The sequence below is a fragment of the Myxine glutinosa genome, chromosome 2 (assembly GCF_964187855.1).
Source record: "Myxine glutinosa chromosome 2, kmMyxGlut1.1, whole genome shotgun sequence".
In the NCBI taxonomy this organism is placed as follows: domain Eukaryota; kingdom Metazoa; phylum Chordata; class Myxini; order Myxiniformes; family Myxinidae; genus Myxine; species Myxine glutinosa.
In genome coordinates, this window is record NC_136262.1 from 58,395,448 (window position 1) to 58,414,116 (window position 18,669).

At 47.8% G+C, this 18,669-nt stretch overlaps 1 long non-coding RNA gene across 1 annotated transcript in view; it reads right to left on the bottom strand.

Annotated features, from left to right (window-relative positions):
- LOC144890890 (uncharacterized) overlaps window positions 1-14,472 on the bottom strand; it is a 39,757-nt gene extending 25,285 nt beyond the window's left edge. The window contains exon 1 of the long non-coding RNA XR_013622563.1: window positions 14,426-14,472. This is a non-coding gene — a long non-coding RNA (uncharacterized LOC144890890). The remainder of the gene's footprint in view (window positions 1-14,425) is intronic.
- Window positions 14,473-18,669: the final 4,197 nt, after the last annotated feature.

Below are 18,669 nucleotides of genomic sequence, written 5' to 3' on the forward strand. Positions count from 1 at the left end.
TCACCTCTTTCAACCTCCACACCTTCATTCTCGGTTGGTACTTAACCCGCCGAGCTCTCCTCGCACCTTTCACCCTTATGTCGCAGACAACCAAGTGGTGCTGTGAAACAGCCTCCTCCCCCGGGATCACCTTTGTGTGCCGGAGGTGCCCCCTATCTCGCCGACGCACCATCAGGTAGTCAACGGTTGTCGTCGACCCACCTGACGTGTATGTAACAAGCTTATTGTCCTCTTTCTGGAACTGAGTATTACAAATCAACAAATCAGCTCCATCAGCAAACTCCAAAATCCTTTCACCTTCTCCATTTCTCACACCATATCCGTAACCCCCATGAACTCCCTCAAAACCATCCATACTCCTTCCCACGTGTCCATTCAGGTCTCCTCCCACCACAACAACTTCCTCATCTTTCACGTTTTCCATCAGCTTCTCTATCGCACACCAGAACTTGTCCTTCTCTTCATCGCTTCGACCAACCTGCGGAGCATATCCCGAGATGACGTTCACCAAGAGCTTTCCAATCATCATTTTCACCATCATCAACCTATCACTCACTCTAGTCACACTCACCACACTGTCTACAAACTCCTCAGAAAACAGGACACCAACACCATTCACGCCCTCCGGGCACCCTTGCCACACAAACTTGTATTTCTGTCCCTGCCTACCCTTCACCGTTCTCACACGACTTCCCTTCCATCTCGTCTCTTGCACACAACATATGTCCACTCTTCTTCTGACCAATACTTCCACCACTTCTCCTGATCTCCCTGTCATTGTCCCTACATTCCATGTCCCAAACCTCAGAAACCGATCTCCACTTCGGGCTGCACCCTGCCCATATGTACTTGTGATTGTCATGGTTCTCTTTTTGTATATATATATATATATATATATATATATATATACATATATATTACATATACAGTATATATATATATCGGGATTTAAATTTAATTCAAAAATTGATCCAGACGTCTATTCTCTTTCAAACATTCAAACCGACAGAGGTAATTATTTATCACAGCATCTGTAGAATTTTCACCCTTTTACTCAACTCCGTTTCGCTGTTATTTGGTGGAGCAACAAGTCAACTGAGCCTTATAGATATTTAGATATCCTGTAGTTACAATCTCTGACTCACTGACTTACTCACTACCAGACATAAATGTCTAGCACTTTATAGGTGGGGTAGAAACCTGAAATTTCAAATACTGATGCAACTCAAAGCCAATATCCTCGGAAAAAAAAATCAGAAAGCCATCAGAAAATTTATATTAACAAAGAATCGGATCAGCGAATAAAAGTCGGCCAGTGTGGCCTCAGTCTGCTCATTGTGAGTCATGTGATCTAAAACAATGGAGCTTACACTTGAACTGGTTGCTAGTCTTGAACCGTCTCTTATTTTACAACTTTTGCCATCTTTATATGAAAAATTACTGTAGCTATAAAGTTTTAAATAAGAGCTCATTCTAATCACTAATTCTTGATTTACTTGAGTTATTTAGCTGTTTACATAATGCAGGCACAATGTACTTCATCAAATACCTAAAGCTTATATTTATTGTTTGCATGTATGATGCACCGGGGTAGTACAGTTTCGGTTATGCTCAGCACTTTGCATTGTATGTATGCACTTCCCAAGAGTTTGACATCCATGTCTCAGCCAGTGTTGTAGCCAGGAACACTTCTGATCTGATCTTCATGTGCCCCTTTGTGACCATACCGTTTGCTCCAATCGTAATTGGTGGGTACTAGGGCATGCCCGTACTATATATATGCCCGTACTATATATCTATCTAAAATTATATCCCCCCCCTCTATTTACATGAAATGGTTTGGTCCATTCGCAACGCCAAAGCGAACGGCGAACGGCTTGCGAGTACAGTGACAATCCCCCCCCCCCTCTATTTACATGAAATGGTTTCGTCCATTCGCAACGACCACAGAACCCCCCCCCCCCTCTATTTACATGGAATGGTTTGGTCCATTCGCAACGCCGGCACACGCGATCGTTCGCTGCTCTCTGATTGGTTGAATCGTTTTTTGGACATAGCTCGGTAAGTAATTGTCCGATTAATATGAAACCTTGAAAAGGCACATCCTCGGGTCCCCAGCAATATACCTGGCAAGTGAAAAGTATATCGGACCCGTGGTTGTCGAGAAACAGCGGTCACAGACAGACAAACGTACAAACGTACAAACGTACAGAGATTACTGGAATTATAGATAGATGACAATGGTGCTCCTGTTCCACATTCTTCGAACTTCAATTTCTAAGTCGTTACACGTTAAGTGCTTCTCTCTTTCCCTCAGCACAATGTCCTTATCAGACAGAACCACAACGTCGATTATATAGCATAAGTTATGCTGTTTGTCTTTGACCACAATGTGTGCCTTATTTACTTACGTTGATAGCTCTGTCGGTGTAAATGAACACGTCCCAGAGGAAGGTAATTTATTGGTTGTCTGTGACAGTCTGTCTTTTAATGGCGAAACCATTTGTCAGGCACTTTAACGTCGTAGTGTTTGCAGACCCACCAGTATATCTACCAACTCTGTGACGGAAGTTTCAGTACACTATGGGTGTGAAGACAGGACAACATGCTCGTCTGTGATTGAGATGCTCCTGGTGTTTGTGGAAAATTCTGCAGTTACTCTCAGTGGTGATCTTTAAAATGCACTCATGGGGTAAATTGTTTTCGGAGTTTCATCCTGAGCCGAAATTATAAGGTACTCTGTTAATTAATTACTCTGTTAAGTTAACTCTGTTAATTTGGGAAACTTGCACTTCGTAACCAAAAAGGTGTAGCACTCAGGTGGATAAAGGTGTGATGGACTCTTATAGAAATTATTAACATTCCGAGGAAGCTGCCCCTTGTCTTCGCCTTGTTATTCATATTTGCTTTTCCATTGGCTGGTTTTTCATCTGGTCTTTGTACAAAGAGACCTAAACTGAAATACTCTTAAGTGGAAAGGGGAGGGGGGGCATAGTTCGAATGTAGTCAGCCTCTAGTGGAGTGCCTGCAGAAAGTATTCACACCCCATGACTTTTTCACATTTTGTGTTTCAGCCTGAATTTAAAATGTTTTAATTTAAAGATTTTGTCACTGATATACCCCATAATGTCAAAGTGGAATTCCGTTTTTAGAATGATTGAATGTTTTGTTAGAAAATTTTCAAAATCCATAAAAACGAAAAGCTGAAATGTCTCGAGTCAATAAGTATTCAGCCCCTTTGCTATGGCACTCCAAATTGAGCACAGGTGCATCCAAATTCCTTTGATCATCCTTGAGATGAACATCTCTACAACTTGATTGGAGTCCACCTGTGGCCAATTAAATTGATTGGATATGATTTACAAAGAAACACACCTTTCTATCTAAGTTACCACAGTTGACAGTGCGTGTCAGAGCAGAAACTCTGCCATGAAGTCCAAGGCACTGGCCGTATAACTCCGAGATAGAATTGTGAGGAGGCATAGATCTGGGGAAGGGTATAAAACAATTTCTAGAGTGTTAAAAGTTCCCAAGAGTACAGTGAGCTCCATCATTAGGAAATGGAAAGAATATGGAACTACCCAGACTCTTCCTAGATCTGGCTGTCTGACCAAACTGAACAACCGGGCAAGAAGGACCTTGGTCAGGGAGGTGACCAAGAACCCAATGACCACTCTTTTTCTTTTCTTTTTTTTCAAATGGAAATCGCCCTAAACAAGGCGTAAAGCCACTCTAGGTAAGGGGCTAATGACAGAACTACAGAGTTCCTTGGCTTAGATGGGAACACCTGCTGGAAGGACAACAGTCTCTGCAGCACTTCACAAATCTAGGCTTTCTGGGAAAGTGGCCACATGGAATCCACTCATGAGGAAAAGGCACATCATAGCATGCCTGAAGTTTGCAAAAAGGTATGTAAAAGACCCTGAGAGCACAAGGCAAAATATTCTGTACTCTGATGAGATGAAAATTGAACTCTTTGGCCTGAATGCAAAGTGATACATCTAGCTGAAACTGAGCAAAGCTCATTCCCCATCTAATGCCATCCCTACTGTGAAGCATGGTGGTGGCAGCATCATGCTATGGGGATGCTTTTCAGCAGCAGGGACTGGGAAACTTGTAAGGATAGAGGGAACAATGGATGGAGCCAAATACAGGCAAATCCTTGAGGAGAACCTGCTTCAGAGTGCAAAACACCTCAGACTGCGACAAAGAAGATTTACATTCCAACAGGACAATGACCACAAGCATACAGCCAACGTAACACTGGAATTGCTTCAGAACATGAACATGAAAGTCCTTGAGTGGCCCAGCCAAAGCCCAGACTTGAGTCTCATTGTGAGTCTTGAAATTTTTTGAAGATTGCTCACCATCAAACTTGACAGAGCTTGAGCAAATCTGCAAGGAAGAATGTGAGAAACTAACCAAATCCAGACGTGCAAAGCTGATATAGACAAACCCAAGAAGACTCGAAGCTGTAATCCCCAGCAAGGTTGTAATCCGCTTTTGTGATCTCTACTCTGATCTCACGAGGCCTCTCTGGTCTGTGGTATGCACACCCAAGGCCTCTTCCTCCTTTTGTTTTAGAGGGCCAACAGGAAGGCATGGTTGATGGCAGTAATCTTCATGGACTCATATATATATATATATATTGTTACAGACGCGGTTTTGGATGTTAGTTTACCGAGCGGTTTGGTATGACCGCGTCTGCACAGTTTACCCGATTATACTCGAACGTTGGCCGAGTCGCGCTATGCTAAATCAATTAAGGAAAGGACACAACGGCTGGGTTAGATGACACGACACCAGGGGTACAGTTCTCAAGACCTCCGGAGGAGGTTATAATATTTGTATGCGGAACGTTTCGATTACAAGGACAAGAGGTACAGCATAGGAAGGTAGGCACTTAATCACGGTCTTATAGTAGCCCCGACAGACCACAGATAAACAGGACAAGACTGACTCACACAGGGATTGATGGCAAGGAAGGGCAGGTAGTCTATGGACAGCACAAGGTGCACCTTGGCTCAGGGACAGGATAGCGCGGTCCAAAAGATGCAGGGAGGTATCATCGCGCTGGAGGTGGCGTCTGTTTCTCCTCAAGCTGGGGGCGCATCTGACGTCACCTCCGGTAAGTGGCTGCGTATATCCAGCGGGGAGTGACACGCCCTCGGCTCGTTAGCTCCGCCCCAGATGGAATCGGCCCGCCGCTTCTTATTGGGTGCGGGGGGGTTACCGGGCTCCGCCCTTGACGAGGAGCTGACAGTCAGCCCCTTCGTGGTAACCCCGTCGGAGCACATGGGCAATGGCGGCTAACCAAGCCGGAGTGAGGACGCACACTCCACGCGCGCTGTTGTTGTAGTTGTTGTTGTTGTTGTAGTTTCATGAGGAAGATGGGAGGAGGTATGGGGAGGTCCTAAACTCACTACTGGTGCCATACAATCACATTCTGGTGCAACGAAGAGTCAGAATTAATGGAAACGAGTCCTTAACTGACATAGACTAAGAATAACTAGCAAGATGTCCTATAGTTGTCTACGTGAGATGCGGTGAACCTGGGCACGACATTTAATGGGGGAAAAAGGGGAAGGTCGGTTCTACAGAGTGTTGTTTACAGACAATGGGACTAGGGAATGGGGGATTGGGGATAGTTGGGGAGTATTGGGGAAATAGGGGAATATTTACAAGCGGATATGGAGGCCAAATCCCATATCCGCAACAATATATATACATACATATACGTGTGTGTGTATACAGGGTGTCCCATAAGTCTGGAACCATCGGGGAAAACAAGTGATTCATGATTTTGTGATTATGATTCATGATTATGGTATGTTTCCAGACTTATGGGACACTCTGTACACACACACACACACACACACACACACACACACACACACACACACACACACACACACAAACACACACATTACCGTGTATATTTATTTGTCTTTGTGACTAGAGTAATAACTGAACCCTCAAAGGCATACTTCTTGTGATGTGAGGGAAGGATAAGTCATACTTAGCAGTTGTAAAGACAGTTTTAGTGAAATGATTTTTGATCAGGTTCTTCATTTAACGTGACGTGCCTTTACTAATTCGTACTTGTGCCATAAGCCAGGCAGGTTCGAGTTAGATGATTTAATTTATTTCATTGTGTTCTTTGGGTAGGCTCAATCAATGTGAAAACTTACATTCCGGTGTGGTGCGATTTTTGTAAAACTCATTTTATTACCATCATGTCGGCAGTGAGGATGAGAGGAGAAGAGTGGGAGAAAAGGAGGGGGGGGGGGGGGAAAGAGTGAGGGATATGGAGATGGTTAAGTGGAGGAGTGTTTTTGAGGTGAAATATTATTGAAGGATTCAGTTTTGGCAAAGAGCAAAGCTACAAAATGGCAATAAGATCAGTTCTCTTGCACATGGAGCAGATTTCTGGGCCTTGAGGGAGGTAGCGGAATGATTTTATTGCAGAGGATGATGGAGACACAGATGCAGAGATGGCTGATGGGAATCTCTGAGAGAAAGGAGGAGGAATGAGAATATCAGGTGAACAGGAGTCCGACACACATACTACCCACTTAGAACTACCCACATCCCTCCCTCACATCCCTCCCTCACATCTCTACCCACATCCCTCCCTCACATCACTACCCACATCCCTCAGTCACATCTCTACCCACATCCCTCCCTCACATCACTACCCACTTAGAACTACCCACATCCCTCACTCATATCTCTACCCACATCTCTACCCACATCACTACCCACATCCCTCACTCACATCTCCACCCACATCCCTCCCTCACATCACTACCCACATCCCTCCCTCACATCACTACCCACATCCCTCCCTCACATCACTACCCACATCCCTCCCTCACATCACTACCCACATCCCTCACTCACATCTCTACCCACATCCCTCCATCACATCACTACCCACATCCCTCACTCACACCTCTACCCACATCCCTCCATCACATCACTACCCACATCCATCCCTCACATCTCTACCCACATCCCTCACTCACACCTCTACCCACATCCCTCACTCACATCTCTAACCACATCCCTCACTCACATCTCTACCCACATCCCTCCATCACATCACTACCCACATCCCTCCCTCACATCTCTACCCACATACCTCACTCACATCACTACCCAGATCCCTCACTCACATCTCTACCCACATCCCTCACTCACATCACTACCCACATCCCTCCATCACATCACTACCCACATCCCTCCCTCACATTCTCTACCCACATCCCTCACTCACATCACTACCCACACCCCTCACTCACATCTCTACCAGGATCCCTCACTCACATCTCTACCCACATCCCTTAATCACATCTCTACCCACATCCCTCACTCACATCCCTTACTCACATCTCTACCCACATCCCTCACTCACATCCCTCACTCACATCTCCACCCACATCTCTCACTCACATCACTACCCAGATCCCTCACTCACATCTCTACCCACATCCCTCCATCACATCACTACCCACATCCCTCCCTCACATCTCTACCCACATCCCTCACTCACATCACTACCCACACCCCTCACTCACATCACTACCCACATCCCTCCATCACATCACTACCCACATCCCTCCATCACATCACTACCCACATCCCTCCCTCACATCACTACCCACATCCCTCACTCACATCACTACCCACACCCCTCACTCACATCTCTACCAGGATCCCTCACTCACATCTCTACCCACATCTCTCACATCACTACCCACATCCCTCCATCACATCACTACCCACATCCGTCCCTCACATCTCTACCCACATCCCTCACTCACATCACTACCCACACCCCTCACTCACATCTCTACCAGGATCACTCACTCACATCTCTACCCAAATCCCTTACTCACATCTCTACCCACATCCCTCACTCACATCCCTCACTCACATCTCCACCCACATCTCTCACTCACATCACTACCCACATCCCTCCCTCACATCTCTACCCACATCCCTCACTCACATCACTACCCACACCCCTCACTCACATCTCTACCAGTATCCCTCACTCACATCTCTACCCACATCCCTCCCTCACATCTCTACCCACATCCCTCACTCACATCTCCACCCACATCTCTCACTCACATCACTACCCAGATCCCTCACTCACATCTCTACCCACATCCCTCACTCACATCTCTACCCACATCCCTCCATCACATCACAACCCACATCCCTCCCTCACATCTCTAACCACATCCCTCACTCACATCTCTACCCAGATCCCTCACTCACATCTCTACCCACATCCCTCACTCACATCACTACCCACATCCCTCACTCACAACCCTACCCAGATCCCTCACTCACATCTCTACCCACATCCCTCATTCACATCTCTACCCACATCCCTCCCTCACATCACTACCCACATCCCTCACTCACATCGCTACCCACATCCCTTACTCACATCTCTACCCACATCCCTCCATCACATCACTACCCACATCCCTCCCTCACATCCCTACCCACATCCCTCACTCACATCACTACCCACATCCCTCACTCACATCGCTACCCACATCCCTCCATCACATCACTACCCACATCCCGCCCTCACATCTCTACCCACATCCCTCACTCACATCACTACCCACATCCCTCACTCACATCTCCACCCACATCCCTCCCTCACATCCCTCCCTCACATCCCTCCCTCACATCTCTACCCACATCCCTCCCTCACATCTCTACCCACATCCCTCACTCACATCACTACCCACATCCCTCCCTCACATCTCTACCCACATCCCTCCCTCACATCTCTACCCACATCCCTCCCTCACATCACTACCCACATCCCTCACTCACATCTCTACCCACATCCCTCACTCACATCTCTACCCACATCCCTCACTCACAACACTACCCACATCCCTCACTCACATCTCTACCCACATCCCTCCCTCACATCTCTACCCACATCCCTCCCTCACATCTCTACCCACATCCCTCCATCACATCACTACCCACATCCCTCCCTCACATCTCTACCCACATCCCTCACTCACATCTCTACCCAGATCCCTCACTCACATCCCTACCCACATACCTCACTCACATCGCTACCCACATCCCTCCCTCACATCTCTACCCACATCCCTCACTCACAACGCTACCCACATCCCTCACTCACATCTCTACCCACATCCCTCACTCACATCACTACCCACATCCCTCACTCACATCCCTACCCACATCCCTCACTCACATCTCTACCCACATCCCTCCCTCACATCCCTCCCTCACATCTCTACCCACATCCCTCCCTCACATCACTACCCACATCCCTCACTCACATCTCTACCCACATACCTCCCTCACATCTCTACCCACATCCCTCCCTCACATCTCTACCCACATCCCTCACTCACATCTCTACCCACATCCCTCACTCACATCTCTACCCACATCCCTCACTCACAACACTACCTACATCCCTCACTCACATCTCTACCCACATCCCTCACTCACATCTCTACCCACATCCCTCCCTCACATCACTACCCACATCCCTCACTCACATCTCTACCCACATCCCTCACTCACATCCCTACCCACATACCTCCCTCACATCTCTACCCACATCCCTCACTCACACCTCTACCCACATCGCTCAATCACATCACTACCCACATCCCTCACTCACATCTCTACCCACATCCCTCACTCACATCTCTACCCACATCCCTCACTCACATCTCTACCCACATCCCTCCATCACATCCCTCACTCACATCTCTACCCACATCCCTCCATCACATCACTACCCACATCCCTCACTCACATCTCTACCCAGATCCCTCACTCACATCTCTACCCACATCCCTCACTCACATCGCTACCCACATCCCTCCCTCACATCTCTACCCACATCCCTCACTCACATCTCTACCCACATCCCTCCCTCACATCGCTACCCACATCCCTCCCTCACATCTCTACCCACATCCCTCCCTCACATCTCTACCCACATCCCTCACTCACATCGCTACCCACATCCCTCACTCACATCTCTACCCACATCCCTCACTCACATCCCTACCCGCATCCCTCCCTCACATCTCTACCCATATCCCTCACTCACATCTCTACCCACATCCCTCACTCACATCGCTACCCACATCCCTCACTCACATCGCTACCCACATCCCTCCCTCACATCTCTACCCATATACCTCACTCGCATCCCTACCCACATCCCTCACTCACATCGCTACCCACATCCCTCACTCACATCTCTACCCACATCCCTCACTCACATCTCTACCCGCATCCCTCCCTCACATCTCTACCCATATCCCTCACACACAATCCTACCCACATCCCTCACTCACATCGCTACCCACATCCCTCACTCACATCGCTACCCACATCCCTCCCTCACATCGCTACCCATATCCCTCACTCACATCTCTACCCACATCCCTCCCTCACATCTCTACCCACATCCCTCCCTCACATCTCTACCCACATCCCTCCCTCACATCTCTACCCACATCCCTGCATCACATCACTACCCACATCCCTCCCTCACATCTCTACCCACATCCCTCACTCACATCTCTACCCAGATCCCTCACTCACATCCCTACCCACATACCTCACTCACATCGCTACCCACATCCCTCCCTCACATCTCTACCCACATCCCTCACTCACAACGCGACCCACATCCCTCACTCACATCTCTACCCACATCCCTCACTCACATCACTACCCACATCCCTCACTCACATCCCTACCCACATCCCTCACTCACATCTCTACCCACATCCCTCCCTCACATCCCTCCCTCACATCTCTACCCACATCCCTCCCTCACATCACTACCCACATCCCTCACTCACATCTCTACCCACATACCTCCCTCACATCTCTACCCACATCCCTCCCTCACATCGCTACCCACATCCCTCCCTCACATCTCTACCCACATCCCTCACTCACATCTCTACCCACATCCCTCACTCACATCTCTACCCACATCCCTCACTCACAACACTACCCACATCCCTCACTCACATCTCTACCCACATCCCTCACTCACATCTCTACCCACATCCCTCCCTCACATCACTACCCACATCCCTCACTCACATCTCTACCCACATCCCTCACTCACATCTCTACCCACATCCCTCCCTCACATCCCTACCCACACCCCTCACTCACACCTCTACCCACATCGCTCAATCACATCACTACCCACATCCCTCACTCACATCCCTACCCACATCCCTCACTCACATCTCTACCCACATCCCTCACTCACATCTCTACCCACATCCCTCCATCACATCCCTCACTCACATCTCTACCCACATCCCTCCATCACATCACTACCCACATCCCTCACTCACATCTCTACCCAGATCCCTCACTCACATCGCTACCCACATCCCTCACTCACATCGCTACCCACATCCCTCCCTCACATCTCTACCCACATCCCTCACTCACATCGCTACCCACATCCCTCCCTCACATCGCTACCCACATCCCTCCCTCACATCTCTACCCACATCCCTCCCTCACATCTCTACCCACATCCCTCACTCACATCGCTACCCACATCCCTCACTCACATCTCTACCCACATCCCTCACTCACATCTCTACCCGCATCCCTCCCTCACATCTCTACCCATATCCCTCACTCACATCTCTACCCACATCCCTCACTCACATCGCTACCCACATCCCTCACTCACATCGCTACCCACATCCCTCACTCACATCTCTACCCATATCCCTCACTCACATCGCTACCCACATCCCTCACTCACATCGCTACCCACATCCCTCCCTCACATCTCTACCCATATCCCTCACTCGCATCTCTACCCACATCCCTCACTCACATCGCTACCCACATCCCTCACTCACATCTCTACCCACATCCCTCACTCACATCTCTACCCGCATCCCTCCCTCACATCTCTACCCATATCCCTCACACACAATCCTACCCACATCCCTCACTCACATCGCTACCCACATTCCTCACTCACATCGCTACCCACATCCCTCCCTCACATCGCTACCCATATCCCTCACTCACATCTCTACCCACATCCCTCCCTCACATCGCTACCCACATCCCTCCCTCACATCTCTACCCACATCCCTCCCTCACATCTCTACCCACATCCCTCCCTCACATCACTACCCATATCCCTCACTCACATCGCTACCCACATCCCTCACTCACATCTCTATCCACATCCCTCCGTCACATCGCTACCCATATCCCTCACTCACATCGCTACCCACATCCCTCACTCACATCTCTACCCACATCCCTCACTCACATCGCTACCCACATCCCTCACTCACATCGCTACCCACATCCCTCCCTCACATCTCTACCCACATCCCTCACTCACATCCCTCCCTCACATCGCTACCCACATCCCTCACTCACATCCCTCCCTCACATCTCTACCCACATCCCTCACTCACATCCCTCCCTCACATCGCTACCCACATCCCTCACACATTCCTCCCTCACATCTCTACCCACATCCCTCACTCACATCCCTCCCTCACATCTCTACCCACATCAATGCACATATTCCTCCCTGAAATAGGATAAACAAAACGATGTCTGAATGGCAAATCAACACATGTTTGAACACAACAACAACAACAACAACAACAATAAAACAACCACTCAGCTATCAACAATGGTTGAAGCAAGCAAATGGTTTCATTGACAATCTAGTTCAACACTTCACCTTCGAAAGGTGTAAGGTTTTCTGAAATCAAAAGAAATACATGTTCCAGCAATTTCGGGCATCTGTTTGGAGTTATTTGTTTCCATAGCAACAATTACCATGGAGATCCCACCAGTGTTTTCATTGCACCATCCCTCGCCAAGCCCTGAACTGGGCCTCGGAAACATCATTTTTAGGGAAGCGAACTGTTTTCCTTCTTGTCATTTTATAATTATATTACTTAATTCCAGCATTGGCAAAATCATCTCGTACCTTAACACTTGCTGTTGCCAAGCCTGGTTTCTCCGCAGGTGTTGTATTCAGTATCTCCTGAAACTGCAGGCCTCCAAAAGAGACATTAACCCAGCTATCCTCACCACTGTGGAAGTTAACCATTCAAGGTGCATTAGACCAAAAGTTAACCATCTTGTGTCAGGATAATTTCCAAAATTATTGAACGAACATTCTGCTGGCATCCATCTTGGACAGAATCGTGCCCCAAGGTCTCAAATAGTTTTCCTCACCTAAAACAACTCCATTTGATCAGACAATTCACAAACGGGAACCATAAACACCGCTTCATGAATCTCAGGAGGTGTGCAGGTGGTGTGGTGTGGTGTGGAGGAGGTGTGGTGTGGTGTGGTGGTGTGGTGTGGTGAGGATGTGGAGGTGTGCAGGTGGTGTGGTGTGGAGGTGTGATGGTGTGGTGTGGGTGTGGAGGTGTGCAGGTGGTGTGGTGTGGTGGGGGTGTGGAGGTGTGCAGGTGGTGTGGTGTGGAGGTGTGGTGTGGTGTGGTCTCAGGTGGTGTGGTGGTGGAGGTGTGCAGGTGGTGTGGTGTGGAGGTGTGGTGTGGTGTGGTCTCAGGTGGTGTGGTGGTGGAGGTGTGGGTGTGGTGTGGTGGTGTGGGTGTGGAGGTGTGCAGGTGGTGTGGCGGTGTGGGTGTGGAGGTGTGCAGGTGGTGTGGTCTCAGGTGGTGTGGGTGTGGAGGTGTGCAGGTGGTGTGGTGTGGTGGTGTGGTGTGGTGTGGTGTGGGTATGGAGGTGTGCAGGTGGTGTGGTGGTGGAGTGTGGTGTGGTGGTGTGGGGTTGGAGGTGTGCAGGTGGTGTGGTCTCAGGTGGTGTGCAGGTGTGGGTGTGGAGGTGTGCAGGTGGTGTGGTGTGGAGGTGTGGTGTGGTGTGGTGTGGTGTGGGTGTGATGTGGTGGTGTGGGTGTGGAGGTGTGCAGGTGGTGTGGTGGTGTGGTGTGCAGGTGTGGGTGTGGAGGTGTGCAGGTGGTGTGGTGTGGAGGTGTGGTGTGGTGTGGTGTGGTGTGGGTGTGATGTGGTGGTGTGGGTGTGGAGGTGTGCAGGTGGTGTGGTGGTGTGGTGTGGTGGTGTGGGTGTGGAGGTGTGCAGGTGGTCTGGTCTCAGGTTGTGTGCAGGTGGTGTGGTGGTGTAGGTGTGGAGGTGTGCAGGTGGTGTGGTGTGGTGTGGTCTCAGGTGGTGTGGTGGTGGAGGCCTAGGCGATACATTCTGTTCTTCAAGGATATCTACAGCAATATTCGAAGTACAGTCCCGACGACGCCAGTTTGTTTGTCTGGAGGGAAAACATTCCTGTCTTCCAGGCATTGTTGCATCACCTGGAAAAATTCCAGGGGAAAAAAAGAAGCTGTTACCTGTTCAGTCAAATGCAGGAGCTGCAGAGGCCTGTGGCATTCCTGCAGTTTGGAAGCCTGGGTATAAACAGAATGCACATTGCTCTGCTTGTGTTTGTCTTTCCAGCAAAGCGGGACCTGCTCACCGTCATGTTGACACAGAGTGTGAAAGAGAGGTTACCATTGGTCACACCAGCACTGTGCCTTGTTCTTTGGTCATGATCTTCACCAAACACTGTTTTGCGGCCAGAGATTAACCCGGGGTGAGTTCAATTTCCTTTCATTGAAGCTGTAGGCATACATGTAGAAGCACATTTGATTTCTGAAATTCATGACACAATTAGATAGGAGTTGCTAAACTAAAGGTTGGATTATATAAACTAGCAACGGTACCCGCCCTATGGGCGGGGCTTCAATTGGGAGGCCCAAATGAAAAGGAAAAATATCAGAAATTGAAGTTTTATTTTATTTTTAACGATTCATATAAGCATCCGTAAAATCATATCACACGCCATTCATCAAAATCTAAACAGTATTTGTAGAATTTCAATAAAAGCCACATCACTGTTCATATCGGTAAATATTATTCCATCGTGTTTGGAAAAACTGAAAAATTGGAAAAATTGGAAAAATTGGAAAATTGGGAAAAAATTTGAAAAACAATACAACCTATTTTACTCTAGGGGGTCCCAGGATTACCCACCCAAAATTTCGTTGCGATCGGTTCAGCCGTTTTTGCGGTACCTGGGAACGGACGGACAGAAAGACAGACGGACAGACATTTGGTGAATTAAAGTAAGATAAATGTTGCTGAGCATTCCCTGAGAGCTGACATGTTGGTTCAAGGTGTCAAACATCCCAGGAGTGTGATGCCGTGACACACCGAAAGAGCTAAAGGGTGGTCCTGTAGACCTCAGGGGTTGAGCACATTCCTGTTTGGGGCAATTCTGTGAATCCAGTCGTTGCCCGGACTATTGTCATAACTTTACTCCCATTGCTGCGCGAGTTTACACCAAAGTAACCACCAAGGTAGCACAAATATGTTTATGCAATTGTGCGTTCTGTGGATCTGATCTAATACATTTTGAAGGTTCCTGTGGTTATTCAGGTAGGGGGAAAGTCTTGTTCCTCTGCAATGTTTAGGCATTCCTATGATGTCACCTTGCCCCTGAAATTGGATAAAAGGGAGCAAAACCTACAAGCATGACATCACTAGGACAGCTGGAATGACAATACCCTGCGATTCTACAATTGGCGAGGCCTACATTACACCTGAGACCTCCCAAGTTGTGAATAAAGTGAACAGTGAAAGATGAGACCACACAGTTTCTCATTGGATTGCCACATTTACGAGTGCGCGTGCACCTGCAGGCGGACATTTTCGTCCTTCACTTGCCAGGGAGGGATGTGTGCAGCGGTGACTTATTATGTCCACTTACAGAAACAAATCTCAGATTTCTCGACATGATGCAAATCGGATGAGAATTTTATCACATTTCCTGGTGGCAGGTATAATAGATGACAAAGCTTTTGTAGCATATTTCCCCCATCAGACTGCAGAGCATTCTTCAATGCCTTATTGAAGCAGAAATCCAATTGATAGAACAAGTTTCTTAGGAAAACGAGTTTGCTGTGAGGCATTATATACACTAGGGCATGCCCGTACTATATATAAGCTAGGACGTGCCCGTACGTGGGTGCCCGTTCCTTGCCAAAAAAAAAAAAAAAAAAAAATTTGTGTAGGGGTGTGTGTGTGTAAACATCCTAGGGCGTGCCCGTACGTGGATGCAAAAAAACATGCGTGCAAACAACAACAACAAAAAAAAACTTTGAAACCACGTGGCAGTAACGACCACAGAACCCCCCCCCCTCTATTTACATGAATGGTTTGGTCCATTCGCAACGACCACAGAACCCCCCCCCCCCCCCTCTATTTACATGCAATGGTTTGGTCCATTCGCAACGCCAAAGCGAACGGCGAACGGCTAAATCGCCATAGCTCGGTAAGTACTTGTCCGATTAATTTCAAACCTTGAAAAGGCACATCCTCGGGTCCCCAGCAATATACCTGGCAAGTTTAAAGTATATCGGACCCGTGGTTGTCGAGAAACAGCGGTCACAGACAAACAAACAAACGTACAAACGTACAAACAAACACACAGAGATTACTGGAATTATAGATAGATACATGTGTTTGTGTATATATCTATATATATATATATATATATATATATATATATATATATATATATATATATATACAGTCATGTGAAAAAGTAAGTACACCCCATGTAAAGTTTAGACTTTTTCAACATATTTCAACATACAGCTATTTGATCTTCAATTCAACAATATTGATAGATAAAGGTGATATAATGTAACAAATATAATGAAACTTTTACATTTTGTAGTCCAGTGTATAATTTAAATAAACATAAATGCAAATTTCGCATGTGGAAAAAGTAAGTACACCCCTACATTATTTATCACTACTTCAAATACCTAAAATTAGAATCAGGTGAACCAGCTCAGGTGCAAATGATTAGAACATCGTTAGAGAGGATCTTGGAGGAACCTGTCTTATTGAAACCTCAGACATTTAGTTTGGTTTGCTCTTTGTTGTTGAAGTGTGCGGCGTCACCATGCCTAGATCAAAAGAGCTCTCTGAGGCCTTCAGAAAGATGGTTATAGATGCCAACGAGTCTGGGAAGAGATTTAAAAAGATCTCCAAACAATTTGAAATCAATCATTCGACTGTCCGGAAGATCATTTACAAGTGGAGAAGATTCCAAACAACTGCCAACTTGTTCAGGCCAGGCCGCCCCAGCAAGTTCAGCCCGAGAGCAGACCGCAAGATGCTGAAATAAGTCTCTAAGTGTAAGGTATCTCAACAAACTACGATCGATTGTAGCACATGTTTATTCACTCTGCCGATACAGGCCCGAATAACTGTAGCACCATCCGAGCTGGGGCGTAGGGATACAATGCGGTCCCGGTGTAGGGATACAACGGTGAATATTTGCAGCTTCATACATGACATCCTCCCCTTTCACTCCAAAATTACCAAGAGCAATACGTGCTAGATTTCCAGAATTGACATTTCAAAAGCAACATTTCCAAAACATGTGAAAATATGTGTGCAAACGATTAAGAGAATAATGAAAATACGTGAAAATAGAACATGTGTCAACGTGAAAATAGAACATGTGTCAACGTGAAAATAGAACATGTGTCAACGTGACAAAAAACATCTTCAAAGATTCAACCGGTCGGGTGCTTTTCTCTCACGCATTGAGCGTCGCGGTGTACCAGTGGATACAAAGTCCGAGGTGATCCCTTTGGGTGGCGGTGCACCAAGGGATACAGAGTCCGATGTGATTCCTTTGGTCTCCACGAAGGGTGTAGCGTTCGCAGAGGTTTTCAGGGCATCCGAGCCGGCTGGAGCGGCCACGACGATCTCCGGCAGTGGCGGGTCGAACTGTTGTCCTGACTGTGACGATGCTGCAGGCTCTATCGACTCACAGTGACAGTAGGTTATGTGGTCCTGATGTCGACGAATTTCGCGGCCGTCCTGCAGGCGAATCACGCAGGACAGTGGACCTGGCTTCTCGATGATGTCCCCCGGTAGCCACGTCGCACCTGCACCAAAATTTCGGGCAAACACTGGATCTCCAATGTTGATACAGCGACTGTTGGACGTCTTATCGTGCACCAACTTTTGATTAAGCTGGCTCTGATAAACGTTAAATGATATGTCTGGTTTGAGATTGTCAAGTGTCGATCTCAAGTGTCGTTTCATCAATAACTCAGACGGAGCTGCACTGGTTGTTGATGGTGGCGTGATGTGGTATTTGAACAGGAGATGAGAAAGCTTTGTTTCCAGGGTTCCCTCCTCAAGTTTCTGCAATCCGGATTTGATGATTCCCACGGATCGTTCGGCCAAGCCATTTGAAGCCTGGTGATGTGGGCTGACAAACTTATGTTTGATGCCGTTCCGACGTGTGAACTCGGCAAACTCGGAACTGGAAAAACACGAACTGTTATCATTCACGATCATCTTGGGCAGACCATGAGTGGCGAAACAGCGTCTGAGTCTTTCGATGACAATGGCTGACGAAGTACCACGCGTCACATCGGCATCAATCCATTTTGTGTGCGCGTCCATAATTATTAGAATCATGCTGCCGTTAATATGCCTGGCATAATCGAGATGTAGGCGATGCCACGGTTCGCTGGGCCATTCCCAGGGATGCAATGGCGCTTTC